The following is a 16,057-nucleotide window of genomic DNA, read 5'->3' as shown; positions in this document are numbered from 1 at the left end:
CTAAAACTGAGTTATGAAAAGTTACTAGAAAAATAATCTGCAATAAATAAAAATTAAGCTTACACATATCCTTGTTGAATGTAACATACATGACAGTTATGAAACTGAACTGCATTGTTTGGAGACAAAATTATCTATACAGATTTCAATCACAGATTTAAAATCTTTAAGGTTTCATAAAATAATAGTTGATTTATGCTTTGTAAAAGAAATTTCTAAAATTACATAAAATCGTCTGCATTATGAGTTCATCTTTAAATTTCATTTTATTAAAATAGCTTTAAACATTATGATTTTAATTTTAAATAATTCATTTAAGATGGCAACTTTAAATGATGATTTTTAAGTGGCAATTAATTAACAAATACTTCTGTCGCAGTGATTATGTATGAATACATTGAGAGTGAAAAATATATACATTAGAGAGAGAATTATTTCAATCCAAAATTATTCCTATGGAAATTGATAGATTTTTTCATACAGATTTAAAAAAGAAAATTTAGAATTAAGTTTCTTTACTCTTTAAACAAATCTTTTTGAAATACTCATTTTGTTCTTTCATTGCATCTAAAAAGCTCAAAACTCACACAAAATTAAAAAAAAAAAAAAAAAAAAAAAATGCTTCGAATTTGATAAACAAGTTATTTAAATCCCATGCAAGTAACTGAATAACTGTATTGCAGTATCAGTCGAAATATATAGCCAACAAATCTTTCTTTTTCATTTATTTAATTTTTTTTTTTTTTTTCATTTTTCATTTTTCCTATTATGTACTTTCATTTTTGAAGACACCAAGTTCTTAATCACATTTGATTTTTTTTATTACTTTCATTTTGGGTTTATTATTTTGTTAATTATCATCGTCATATTATTTGCTTTATCATTATATATTATTTACATTTTATTAATTCAAAACAAAACTAATTGTGTAAGCGAACATTTCTTAATACATATAAATGTACGGATTTTAATTTCACAGCTTTTCCCCTACTCGCATATTAGGCATTATCGGTAAAATTAAACTTAAATGGCTGCTGCATTATTTGCTGACATTAGAGTTTTTATTTTCCTAAAACAATTTAGTTGTTATTATTACAGTTCCAACTCGAAATTATTAGATTTTTTTTCTCTTTAAATGCTCCGTCCGTGACTTTATTTTCTCGTTTTTCACCCAACGTGTTTCATCGTAGCGCCATCTAGTGACTCATTTGAGCTTACTTGATTTCGATCAGGAGAAATGTCTCAACATTGTGAAGTTAAAAAATTCTGTTCTTTTCCAACAGTAGAATGAAGCACTATATGATTGGAAAACAAAATTCTTATAAAATATATATTTCAAAAATTCAAAATTAACTTTAAACAAGAATGTATTTGTTTACTTTTCAGTCATATAGCAATGTAAGCTCCATTCTGACGTGTTTCCGTAGTGTAGTGGTTATCACGTGCGCTTCACACGCGCAAGGTCCCCGGTTCGAACCCGGGCGGAAACAGTTGTTTTGCTTCTTCCCTTTAGAAAATTATACTTGATACTTAAACATAGGAACAATAAATGTTTTGAAAATATGACATTTTATATATAAGTAATATTAAACTTTTCTGAATTATTAAAAAATAAAATATTGAAGATAATAAGAAAAAATAACTTACTCTTAGCATAATTTATTCCATTTCATGTATTGCTTTAATACGCATTTAAAAACAATGATTTGAAAATGCAATAATAACAAATTCAAAGATCCTAAAAATTAGTTTTCGTAACTAAATTACTCAAATCAGCTATTTAGTTTAGTTAAAATATCAGCAAAATTGCATTCAGTGAATTTCAGTAACAAAATTTAAATTTAATAGCGCTTTTATATTTAAATATAAAATGAAAATATGTATGCATTCTTCGGTAGTAAAATCTGGTCGATGGAAGTAAGCCTAAATACATTAGAAAATCTACATAAGTAATGTATATAAAAATTTAATTTTTACTATAATATTTAATGTATACACATATCAGTAGTTACAAAGTAATTAAAACTTCAAAATTTTGTGAAATATATTTTTGTTTCCGGTAGCATCTTGTTTAATGTAATAAACTACGTAATTCTAAATTTTTTTACTATATACTTCAAAACACTTTCATATTACAGTCGTTGATGATTTCTTAATATTTTCTCATTGTTGACTGTGATTTGTCTCCCACATGGTCTAGTGGTTAGGATACCTGGCTCTCACCCAGGAGGCCCGGGTTCAATTCCCGGTGTGGGAAGGTATTTTTTTCAATTAATCTTTTATGGAATACAGAGTTTTCTTCAGTATTCGTGAGAATATTTGTACTATTAATAAAATAATGTCTTCCTTATTGATATAACTAGAAAAACGATTTTTATTTAAAAGTCTAGTTGATTATTATTAAATTAAGTCCTCGAGTTAATTAGTTACCTCGAGCTAAGTATACGTATATATGCATTTTTTTTTCAAAAAAAAAGTATTTAAAGATATGATGCAGAATCTTCAGAGTACAAGTTTCATTAATTTCATTTGTAATAACATTTTAGAATATTGTAATGTATGTATGAGTGAAATTTTTTCTGCTACGAATATGAAAAAATAAACTTCCCACACCGGGAATCGAACCCGGGCCTCCTGGGTGAGAGCCAGGTATCCTAACCACTAGACCATGTGGGAGACACAGCTTCAGTTAACGAAGATAAATAAATTGAAATCATATATTGACTACTTTCTTGCTGAAATGGAATATTTAATTATAATATTCCGGCAGCAGAACTTCAGTTATTCCAATTATTTTAAACCAAATTCAATCCAGATTAGACAAAGAAAAAAAAAAGAAAAGAAAAGAAACTAATTCTTTGGGGGGGGGATGCATTTTGTTTCTAATGTATCCGTTTAATGACTACAAAAACAATGTTGCTTACATTTTTTAGTCATTAATCTCTCTATAATCCGGCTCTTCATCAATCCGGTTACTTCTGTATTTTGGCACTTTCAGAAGGATTACTAAGAAGGGAAATCATAAGAAATACAAAAAAAGAAATGTGGGTGTCAATCGCCTTTACGTGACATAAATACAGTGGTGGAGCAAGTGTAAGCGGCGCCTGTGTAGAATATGAATCTTTTCGCCCTCAATCGTCATCAGCGGCTTTGCGAAGGACATGACGCTCGGAGCAGGGTATTATTTTTTTTTTTTTTTTGTCCCTTCATCATATTTTATTTCAAAATATGGAATGAACGCACTAATGTTTTGTCTTTATGGCACCCGGGTATCTATCTATACCCTCCCCACCCCCACCCCCCTGCTCTTAGGTCATTAGGTAACTGCATAAACAATAAGCTATTGTTTATATTTTATAATATCTAAAAAATTAAATAATTTGGAATATTTAAAAAAATAATTATAAATACTTCAAATAAATAAGAAAAGTTAAAGAATCATTGCTCCAAAGCCAATCACTAGTCCGATTTTGTCAATTTTTATTTCATATGAAAGCTCATAAAAGTTCTGCTAAGGATTACAGTACATTCACAATACTCAAAGTTTAAATAAATTCAAAAGTTAATCTCCTCAAAAATATATGTTTGTAGTTTTTCTTTATTTCATCTTATTTTACACTGGATATTCATTTACTTCTGCACATATTCTAAGAAATTAGGCTTATATTTCATCCACGATCGGGAAAGAAAAATGTCACAACCATACAAAAGTATCTAATTTCAAGTTACTGAGCTATGCTTTCAAATGATCTTTTCTCCATGTAAAACGCGCGATGAAATTGAAAACTCATATAACTGGCACCTTTAATGTGCCTCACGGGAGCATAAATTGATTCAATCTAATAAATTTTTTATTTTGATTATTTGTTAAAATTATGATTTTTAATGAAAAATTGAGGTTAATTATTTGATATGTAAGCTTATACATTCTAAACGACACTTTTATTTTGATATTTTCTAATCTTATAACATTAAGCGAGCAATTCTTGTATGTATAAAAAATTATTTCGTGTATCTTGGAAACGACTCCAACAATATGGATCAAATTCTATATTTAGATAAGGTTTTGCTTTTTATGTTTATCTATATAGATGTCTTTCCAGAAAAAACGCAGTTTTGCGCAAGCACACACACACACACACACACAAATTTTTTTTATAACTATTAGAATAAGTATATTCAACTTCCACTTCGAAGTAAAGGCTGTGCATTTCAGCTGTGAGACCAGCATGAATGACGCGTGTGCCGCAGGTCTTTGGTTCGAGTCGCGCCTTACGTTTTGTATTTTTACTTATGTATTTATATTTAATATTTTTGCTTTTGAAGTTTATCTACATAGATGTCTTTCCTGAAAAAACTCGAATTTTACAATACCCCCCCCCATTTTTTAATAATTAACTTCGAGAGCCTTTTTCCATCTACTCTCATGCTTACAATGTCATATACAGTACACTCCCGATTATCCGCGGAATTGGGTGGCGCGGCCGCCGCGGATAACAAAAATCGCGGATAATCCGAAAAAAGCTAAAAACGGGTATAGCAAAAAAGAAAACAGTCATTCCAACTTTGAAAAATCGTTTTATGTACAACAAAACGTAAAATAAACAGCAGGAAATGTGCAACTAACGCTTAATATTTTAGTATATCACTCAAAACTAACCTAAAATGCATTTTGTTAATGAAAACAGAAAGGTGCTTTGCACTTACGAGAGGCGTCAAGGATACACAGAAAAATTAATACATATGTACTGTTTTAATACTGTCATGTATTATATAATTACAAAAACATAACTGTAAAACTACACCGTTTTGAAGAAATCACTCATTTGTGTTTGCTTCTTGCTTTGGAAGCATTTTCTCTTGATCCGAGATTGCATTTTTCTAGCATAAGTTTCTCGGCCAACTCCGCGTTGCATAAATAAGCACGATGTTAGCAAATTTAACGTTTCGCTCAGTTTTGTGAACATTTTTATTTTCTTTGCTTTACGCTTGTACAAAAAAAAAAAAAAAAAAAAAAAAAAAAAATTCTTTGTGCGGCAGGCTCGGATAATCCAATCCGCGGATAATCGGGAGTCTACTGTAATGCTATCTTGGGCCCGATTTTACCATGGTAAAAGCGAGTGCAAGTTCAAAAATATAAGTAATAATATATAAACTGTAAAATGAATACTGTAATATAGCATATTGTTTCGAATAACTTGTTAAACCTAAGTGCATTCATGAATTTTTTTTTTATTTAAAATACCATTTCATATGTAGGTAAAATTGAAAAATATTCATATGTAATCACTAGGTGATTCGTATCTAAAAATTTTCTCCAAAAAAACAAAATTTTATGAAACAAAGCAAAACTTACAAGCTAAGCACGGTTTTCTAGATTTTATTTCTAAAATAGAAAAAACAAAGTAGGCGCTAACTTAAAGGAACAATAATAGCTTATAAGTAAGATTCTAGTTATTAAATGAGTGGAAATAAAGCTACGCGAAGAGTCAAAATAATATTTTTCAGTTTTCTGCAAGAAGAAAGAACACATAAGGGAACCGTGGCCTTGAAAATCGTTTTATTATCTCCTAACGGCGTCAACCTCAATAGAACCGAGAAATAAGTTTTGTCGAAGCCATAATACGCCCCTCATTCTATCCCCCTTTTTTCCCACATTCAATTTTTTTTTTTTTTTTTTTTATATAATCTGCAGGTGTGGAACGGGTGCGCCCGTTTATAGACAAATGAGCAGAATACCAAATTGTCTGCGACGCCATTTCTGAAAAGAAAACATTCGTTTTCGCCTAGAACATCAATTCTTTTTCTTTTTTAGAAGATCAGAATTAACTCTTATTTTTTCTTCTTTGTTTTGTTACTGTGCAAAGAAGGCACTACTTGTTTTGATTTGCACATTTTCTCATAGATGTAATATTATGATTAATAGTTGAATGTTTTTGAAGATTAATGACATTTAAGAGCGAATTTATCGAATTACTAGAGATAGCAGCTGTACGCACAAAGGATATTTGAATATATATTTTGGCGTGGCCGGAGTAACTATGTTAATTCCAATAATGATCTAAATAATGGAAGCAAAATAAATATTTGCAACTATTCTTTTATAACAAGAAATTCGCTTGTTTTGTTGAGAGAATACGAATTGTGGTTGCAGTCAAAGAATAATAGCTCTGCAATTTTGATGAAAAAGAAATATTTATTCTGATTTCCTCTTTTCTAGTATCAATATCATTCAAAATAAAATAATACTCTGACCGTTCCCCATTATTTAAACAAAATTTCAAGGGAAAAAAATCATTTCCATTATTCCTACCAAAGTTTCACATTTTTAAAAAAGAAAAATATTTTAACATAATATTTTAAATACGCTGATATAAACTAGAAAAAATGCTCGATATATATGGCATGATTTTTTAAAGCATTTTCTTTAATACATGAGATAATGTTAAATAGATGTTTATGCTTAAATAGAGCATTGAAAGCATGCTTGAATCAGAGCATAGCAACCTTCTTTGTTGAATATTATTATATATAATTGCAATTACCATTTCAAATTGCATGTTTTCAGTAATATTGATATTATACGATATATTTCGAATGCATAAAATTTTACTAATAAATATTATTGAAAATATGGATTGGACTAACGCTTATTAATAATACAATGTGACATTATTTACAATTCCCAAATTCTGAAAAAAGAAATTAGTCTACTTATATTTTTTATAAGCCATTAGCAAATTTGAATTAGCACTGGCAATCGAAAAGTCATTAGTGTACAAATACAGGCTTGGTTTGATTGCATATTTAAGAGTTGTTTGTGAATCAGACATATATTATTCCAGAAGCAATAAATAATTAACTGTAGGCTTGGTTTGCATTGCAGACATTTTTATTTTACCTCTGCATATAAAATTATATACCAAAAGAATCGAAGCTTTTTATTGTTCATTTATTAATGATGCCAAAAGAAATTTATTTAGCTTGAAAGGACAACTAATTAAAATTGAAGAAATATTCCGTCAATAATTGCAGACGATTTTTTAATGCAAGCATTGTAAAGCGTTTAAGCATTGATCACTATATGAAGTTATTGGTTCTTGAGTCGTTAAGAAACGAAAAGAGGCGTCATAAAATTTGTGCATCAAATTTTATTGTGAATATCATCAATAGATATTTGTTGCGACAAAATTTTTGTTTTTCAAATCATTAGAAATTTAAAGTCAAATGATTTTAGTATGGTGTTTGACTGATACATGTTACGATGTTCTCATAGAATAAATATACTAATTGGGCATGTACTCTAGGAGTCATATATCTTCTTGTTACTTATCTATGTCTGAAAAGTTTACTAATGAGGCACGTCTTTTCAATTTGATTTTAATAGTTGAATTCATTTTTTAAATCTAGAAATGATGTTTTCGCGTTTCTTTTTTTGTTTCATACATTACTGTATCTCAAAGTAAATATATTGGCAATGCTTTTTTTGTTTGTTATATTCCAGAAAAAAGTTTTTTAATTGAAAAAGCAAACAGGGAACAAGATTTTCAAAAAAATAAAAAAATAAAACAAGAATAGTTTTTGTTATAAAATTTAGATAAGAAAGGAATTAATATTATTATATATGATAAGGTAAATGACGCTGATTTTGTCTTGTAAAAAACGCATCGAAACAAAAGTTTAAATAGTAATCCCATTATTAAATTATGAAAATGGACGTGTGGAGCCATTTGGGAGCGCAGCGATCTGTTTGAAAATCTCTTGAGTTATAATCCAATCAAAAGGATTCCAGACATTCAGTGCAAAACTCGACAAATCAAAATCAACAACGAAGAAATATTTCAATGTCATAGTTACATGGACAAACTTGTTCGATGGCTAGAATTTTACTTTGGATCAAACTTCATGTAAAATATAATCTTCTTTTTTATAGAAATGCAATTTGATGGACGAATGTCGATTAAATAGAGAAAGAATTTTCAAAACGATCGCTTTTGGAATTATAAGAATCTGTTCTTCGTATAATAGATTTATCATCAATAATAATTTTTAATAAATAATGTGACATTTTTAGAAATTTGTTGATAAATTCCAATTTTGTTCAAAAGTATTTAAATAGTTACTGATATATTCAGTTAATTTTAATTAGAATTATGCCTAAACAAAAAGGTGAATTGCCTTTGGCTGTACATTCTTTGAGGATCTTTACCGAAAAATTCTAAAAGGCTGTCTTTATGTCACAAGTGATGAAATGGTTCGTATATACACAAGTTATTCTTTAAACACTGCAACTTTGAATAAATATCGAAAAAAAAATGAGTTAATATTTTCAGATTCTTTCCTTTTTATGACCTGTTGGGATATGCATTTGAGATATACCTTAGAAAATTACAACAAATTACCCGTTGGAGGTATCGAAAAAAAAATGGTCTAAATCAATAAATTTATTTTTTAATATTTTAGAAAATTTTACAGAGAGAAGCATGAAACTTTGCATTACATATGAATATAAGAAAAGCATTTTGCTCATTGACACTTTTCGTTGTATGGGCTCCAAAAAATACGATTTTTTTTTTTAACTTTCTAATATCACACTTTATAGATTTCAAAATATCACCATACCCTTATTAGTATTAGGTACCTTATTTGATGAAACTTTGCTACCAGAAATATATGATTTAATTGTAATAAGAAAGGAAATAAATGATTGTACAATCTTCTTATGGCATACTGTATATGTAAGTATACGTCTTCCACATTTATTACAAAAACAACTGAGCTGAATTCAATAAAACTTTGCACGCTTCTTATTTAGGACAAAAGAAAAAAAAATACTATTAATTTTCAAAGTGTGCAAGTTAATTAAATATTTAATAAATTAAAAATTAACCAATATTTTACTGTTTTTCCGCTGCAAACTATGCAATAAGAAATATTTTTATACCATCTTAAAAATCAAAATGTGACATTTACAATAATATCAATTTTCGTGCAATTTTCCTTCAACTTTAAAAAGTTTTCAATATTTAATAAATAATTGAACAGATGCGGACGATTTTGATAAAATGAAATTTATAAATGCTCCAATGTTAGGCAAAGGTAAGACTTCGAATTATTCTAACTTTATTTTTTAATATTTTTGTTTTATTTTTTTAAATATTTTTGGTACTATTTTTATTGGTCCTAAAAAACAATTTATACAATAATTGAAATAATATTTTTGCTGCTGAAGAACAAGAATATCTACGAAGAAATGATATCTGTATTTATTATAACTCTAAATGAGAAGTGAAAGATAAATCTAAAACCAGACGATTAGCAGTTTATATCCGGAACAGCCGTTGACTTGGTTTATCGATATGGAGGAAATTATTTATCTGCGATTTTAAAAATCGTCTGATTCGATTGATATTCTGCTTTTTAATTACAAAACGCTTTAACTGGTAAAAGGGTTTTATCTATTATATTTTATGCAAAAGCAGTTTTAACAATAAAAATATTATGCATGAAAATGGATTAATCCTGTGCAATGGTGTGTATATTAGCTAATCTAACATATAAGAATGAAAAAACGGCACATGTCATTCGGAGGTAATCGCAAATATATCAAACAAAATTAAATTATTATCAACGATGCCAATCAATTCTGAGTGAAAAAAAAATCGAAAATATTTAATGCAACGTTAATTTTTTTTTCGTTAACCCTTTGACTACCAACGGAACATATACATCTCACTAACGTTTTAAAATCAGCTTAAATATTTCAAGCAAATGTAGTTTTCTTAGGGTGGGGGAGAGGGTGTATTTAGCCATAATGTCCTAGCCACGGGAGTTTAAAGACATTTGAAAAAAAAAAAAATCGAATAGATTCGTCTAATACAGAAGCTTTATCTTCATTTTCTACGCGATTGCAGAAAAAAAGATTTTAAAAATTGGTAGTCAAAGGGTTAATGAATAGTCATTTACACAAGATATTGCAATCCAGCTTTCAATATTTTAGCTGTGGTAAACCGCACATATTATTAATAGTTTATCTCACATACAAAATAGAATTGTTATTATCGATGCCGATCGAGGTATGTTATTTATAATGGAAATTTTCCAGTGCAAACAGTAATTTTTCTATTTATTCAGTGAATCGACTAACGATATTTCGGTTACACAACATTCGTCACTTAGTAGATCTACTAGAGAAGCGAATTCAAGCTTCTCAAATAAACGAGGAACGACAAGCGAGCAACGAAGCAGATTGTTTACGAATCGCAAATTCGCGTGCTTCAAAATTGTAAGATCAACATGCGACAAGAATCGAAAGACAAATTTTTGTGCTAACTGATCACAGGTATTAGAATCAGAAGATTAACATGCGGCAAGAATCGAGATAACTACTCTTAACGGAAAGTCGAATGGAAATGTGTTCATTCCACGCTTTCCCATTATTCCCACCAACATGCCTTTTGATTTCAAACGACTGCAGTTCCCCATTCGACTTGCATTCTCGATGACCATCAACAAGGCGCAAAGTCAGTCACTTCAAGTGTGCGAATGGAACCTAGAAAATCCATGTTTTTTACATGGCCAATTGTAAGCTGGATGCTCAGTAGTCAGATAGCCAAGAAATTAATTTATTTATTTTTTCTGAAGACGGGAAAACAAACAAAAAAAATATTGTCAACCTTAAAGCCCCTGAATAATAAAATCAAAAAATAGAATAAATATTATTTATACTTCTCCTTTATATATCGTTCAATTTCAATGAATGTATTCATTGTCGACAAGAAAATATATATAATTCTTTCTATCATTCCTGATTTAAAAAGATTCCTAATTAAAGCTATTTTAAATTTCAAACGATATTTCCAAAATTATTTCTTCTACGACTGTAACGTACCGGGTACTATCTAATATAGAATAAAAGTCAAATCACTGATTAAGTTCATGGTAATTGGTAACTAATCCTCAGGTCTTTACAAAGATCTTAACTTTTCATAACATACATAAACGTTTCATTACCGTATCTTCATATTGTGACACAGTACAGCTATTTAAAGTTAAAATGTTTATTTTACTTATATTTTAAATGAAAAACTTTATAATGAAAAGAAAAACAGAAGTTTTTTACAACAAAAAATTTTTGATGCTTTAAATTGGCTTATTTTATTTATTTATTTCCACAATACTCATAAATCTCAATTTTTTTTATTAGGGTTATCTATCTCATTCTTTTAAAACGTCTAGTTTAAATAACTTGATGCTAGATAATGAAAGATTGCCATAAAAATACTTCGCCTTTATTTATAGCCCATGCAATTTAGAATGAATAAATAAAACAAAAATCTATTTATAATAATTACAGAGAGCTAAAAAGCGTAAATTAAACTTTCAAAAAAAAAAACAGCATTTAAATCAAGCAGAATAATTTTCACGTGGCACGTGCGAACATTTGAGGTCATTTAACGTTAGTAAAGAATGAGTTAGAGACACCTGCATCCGCCTCCCTCCCCCAACTCTCAGGTGTTTTGCAGGTGTGTTTGACAAACAACGCCTCTGACTAGGATTCACTGAAGATAAATACACTATATTCTAAGAAACTCCGCCAGATTTTATCGTCTGCAAGTTTTATTGTGTCGATTATGTTTTATTGATTTTCGTTCCTTTATACGATAAGATGCCTATTCTTTTTAGATAAGATCTCTGTTCTTTTTTCAGAATTTTAGTTCATTTTTCAGGATTTTAAGATACGATCACTGATAGATTTACAAACAAACTAAATGCATTACATTTGAATTCAGAGACTGTTTTATATTAGCAATTTAAAGGCTAATTATTTCTTTTTCTCCCGATATAATCTTTTTTTGAAAATGTAGAAAGAAGTGTTTCAGATTTTTCATTGCCTCTTTATAGGCAAACGATTTTCATCATCTTTTAAACTTTTCATGCCGATTTTTTTTTATTTTTTAGAATAAATTATTGTTTATACTGAGAAGAAATCTTTTTGCATTTGAATAAATATCTTTCAAACTAATTTTGTTTATCTCTCTTTTCAAGCTGCGTTTATTAACAGACGATTATGTTGGTTCTTTCTAGTAGGAGTTTAAATTATAATTGTCTTTTTTTCCAATATTAAATTATTCTTATTTTCAGAACAACTTTGGAAGAAAAATGAATACTTAGAAGATAAAAAGACATTTAGATTTCTAATAATTATTCATTCACAAATTATTATCATTATCCTTTAAATTTCTAGACTAAGATGACAAATTATTATTTACACTAAGATGAATTTTTTTTAGTTTGTACATGTTGCATGCTTTAGATAGCATTCGTGAACTCGCAAAGTTTTAAACTTTTCGTTTTTCTAGTGCTGTAAAAATAGTTTAGCAAAATAGGACATCAATAATACTTGAATATTACTTTACCTATAAATAATAAGAAAGGCAATAACAAATTTTCTTTTGCGGTTGCATTTTATAAACAGCGATTGTATTGTTTCGTTCTAATCAAAATATTTTTTTAAAAAAATATTTCTCTACATAAACATCTTTTTCGATTTTTTTTTTCCATTTAACTTTACCAAAATCGTAATCTGTTTAATAACAATTTTTTTAGGGCAGAACGCATTAGATTTTTCTTGTCTTTAGTAATTTGAAGTCAGTTATTAATGTTAATGAAAAAATAGCGTTTTCATTCGGAATATATAAGGTAAACTTAGTATAGAGAGAAAGATGAATGTCAAAGAGACGACAACATGACTTATACCAGGGATGGCGAACTAATGGCAAGCATGCCATTTATGGCACGTGACACAATATTTTGGGCACGCCACCGATCAAAACGGTTTGCATTTTAGTTCAAAATAATAAAGCTCACTATAAAGTATTACGAACGAACACGAGTGATTGGTCACACTATTTTAGGAATTTAATCTATAAATCCACAATCTGCATTACATCATCTATTTGATCGAAGTGTATCAATTCCAAAATTTAACTTCGAATCTTTTCAGAGGGAATTAACCTGGAATCATCACTGGAAACCCAATCATTTGTTAATGTCTTGCCTTAGTTATATCGTAAGACTTGGCTTAGTTACGTTACGTTTTCAGAGAGATTTTCTCAGTTCAAAGAATTATCGGAAACGCTCAAGTTTATTATGTACCCTGATGTGACTTCATTTGATAAACTGAACTTTTCCTAATTCGTTTGGATTAGGAAAAGTTAGGAAGAAAGTTAGGAATTGAAGAATTTGAAATTCAACTGATTGATTTCCAGTCTAGTTCAATATGGATTCAAAACTTCATTGAAACAAGGAAATCATTGGAATTGATTGAAACAGAAAGATTGACAAGCAATATAAGTAAAAATGTCAGCAACGAAATTTTGGAAGCATGGAATTCAATTTCAGACACATTTAACTGTTTTAAGAAGCTGGCTTATGCCATTTTAACGTTTTCATCTACTTATACCTGCGAGTCATTGTTTTCAGAGATGAATAACATTAAAAACTCGCTTAGAAATCGTTTGGCGGATGACACCAATTCAGCACGCATTCTGCTAAAAGTAACATCTTACAACCCTAATATAGATTATTTGTCATCTAATCCGCAACAACAGAAGTCACACTAATGTTACTTTAGTTTGAATTACACGTATAATTAAAACATTTACCACTTTGTAATGCAAAATGTATTTTTTCGTAATAAATAAAGAGTTTTGAGTTGTTAGTACTTAGTTTATTTTATTATTTTTCCAATAATCACAAGTCAAAATTATCTGACGTCACGTTTATACCTCATTAAACATTTCTTTAGAAAAAATGGCACGTTGATCCATAAAGCTTTGCCACCCCTGACTTATACTTAAATAGCTGCAACAGCTATAAAATATATTATCTAATGTAATATAAATTAGAATTTCGATTTCTTATTATTGCTATATTGTGGCAACTCAAAATAAGACAGATTTAGTTCAAAATTTGTCAAAATATTCCTTTTTTTAAAAAAATTACTGAGTTCCAAACAGGCTATCATCATGATAATAATAATAACGTTTTTTTTTTTTTATTATTATTTTTTTAATTTAAGGAGGTCGAAAACTCATGAAAATCTCAAAATCGAATTTTTCATCGGTTCCAATACTTTCTCTTGGTATATTTCGTGTATAAGAAAATAAAAATACGAATTAATTCTTAGCGAATAAAATAAGTAAAAAAAACATAAAATGCTGTCCCGCAAATTTTATTTAAATTGTAAACTAATTTTGCTATTAATTATTTAAAACTATTTTTGAATGCAACTATAGAAGAATTTATACATATATTGTTTCAAACATTATTGTCCATATCTCCATTGTTATATATTAGTGAACATTTTCCGGGGAATATCGGATATATGGATGTTTTCATTTGTTTGTTCCGCTTCAGAAATTTAGAATTTTTTGTTTGATCTGAAGTTTGCAATTATATTTAAAATATTTATACCTTTTGACAACAAAGCGTGAAACGTGGTTTACCTAACGACACAGGATGGTGAATAGGCTTGGCCCACGAATCATGAATTTCACCACGAGATTGCAATCTCGACGCTGACAGCTGGTTTACATGTATCACGATCACCGTTGTCATGACGACAGAATAACACGATCGCTCATTTGTGAAATGATGGCATCGCAGATAGGGAGAAATAGTGTGATCAAACGATACCAACATATTAGTTTGGGATTCGGTTATCACGTCAAAGGGTGGGGCTTGGTTGATAGTGTAGACAGAAGTTTTTAATTATCGTCTGCGTGAATAAAAAAAAATGACTCCATTGTGTAAGTTTTTTATATTCCAGAAATGCTGTTATTACAAGTATCATGTTGAAAGAACTCAAGCAAATATTAAGTTTCATAAACTGTGAATTGTGAAAAATAAAATTGATTGCTAAAAAAATTCTAGAAAGAGCGTTTATATATAAAACAATGCTATCTACGATAGAAATTTCTTTTAAAAAAAATTAAGTAAGAATTTTCTTAAATAAAGGTTTTAGATAAGGAAAGCGTTGCAGTCACGTTTAATTCTAACTTCACATTTTTTTTTTTTTTTTGAGTCTTCATATATTTTTAAAAGATTATTATTTCAAAAATAATATGTTGGTATAATTCGAAATTAATATAGGGTTTTATATACATACAAAGATGGGGAAGAGGTGAATATATATATATATATATATATTAGCACTTTTAAGGATTAACTTTAGCACTATTAAAAATTTATACGACAACCTAAAAAAAATCTTGAAATAAGGGTAAAATGATTTTACATGTTTCCATCATAATATTGAAAATATTATTTTTACACTATCTTAAAATTTCATTTTTGGACGATTATTTTTTCTTTAATTTTAAACAAATTTTCATTTTTTTAACAATGATTTGATTCAAATTAGGGTTGTGGACTCTAAAACATCTTAAGAAATTGAATGTAAGAATTCAAAAACTATGCGACATAAAATTATATGCATTTGTTTTTTCTTATATTTATATAATATAAATCAAATTAACGCCGGCAAAATGTAACGGATGCAATGGCTAATATCTTATATTTCTCAAAATTTTCTTTATAATACTCGCATTTTATTGAAATTTTTACAGGAATCTCAATAAATTTCATCCTACAATTCTGTGTACCAGATATTTTATTATAATATGAAGTATTGTATTTTATTATAATTTATATTAAGATAAATGGGCTATCATGCATATGTAATTAAAATTTACGAGTTTGATTTTTTTTAAAGGAAAATGCCCCCCAAAAAAATATTAATTTCAAAAGATGCTTAAATTATCGTTTATTAATCGTATGTGTAATAAAAATGCGAACAAAAATTTTGAAGCGAAGTTTTTAAGCCTATTTCTTGCTGTTCTTTTAAACGGTAAGCTTTTTCTGAAAATTAGTAAACATATTCATTACTTTTTTGAAAATAAAGATAAATCAGGCTATGTGAATAAATCAGATAATTTAAGTAAATAAATCAGGCAATGTGAATAAATCAGATAATTTACGTAAATAAATCAGG

At 28.4% G+C, this 16,057-nt stretch overlaps 3 non-coding genes across 3 annotated transcripts; 2 read left to right on the top strand and 1 right to left on the bottom strand.

Moving 5' to 3' along the window:
• The first annotated feature begins 1,417 nt into the window (after positions 1–1,417).
• On the top strand, positions 1,418–1,490 carry Trnav-cac (transfer RNA valine (anticodon CAC)). Its single transcript has one exon. It is a non-coding gene; the product is annotated as a tRNA-Val (tRNA).
• A 695-nt stretch (positions 1,491–2,185) lies between these two features.
• Trnae-cuc (transfer RNA glutamic acid (anticodon CUC)) lies at positions 2,186–2,257 on the top strand. The gene has a single exon. It is a non-coding gene; the product is annotated as a tRNA-Glu (tRNA).
• Positions 2,258–2,604: 347 nt separating this feature from the next.
• Positions 2,605–2,676, bottom strand: Trnae-cuc (transfer RNA glutamic acid (anticodon CUC)). The gene has a single exon. It is a non-coding gene; the product is annotated as a tRNA-Glu (tRNA).
• Positions 2,677–16,057: the final 13,381 nt, after the last annotated feature.

Source organism: Argiope bruennichi, chromosome 10, assembly GCF_947563725.1.
Source record: "Argiope bruennichi chromosome 10, qqArgBrue1.1, whole genome shotgun sequence".
Lineage (NCBI taxonomy): Eukaryota > Metazoa > Arthropoda > Arachnida > Araneae > Araneidae > Argiope > Argiope bruennichi.
Note: the sequence above shows the minus strand (reverse complement) of the source record. Positions and strands in the feature narration are given on the sequence as shown.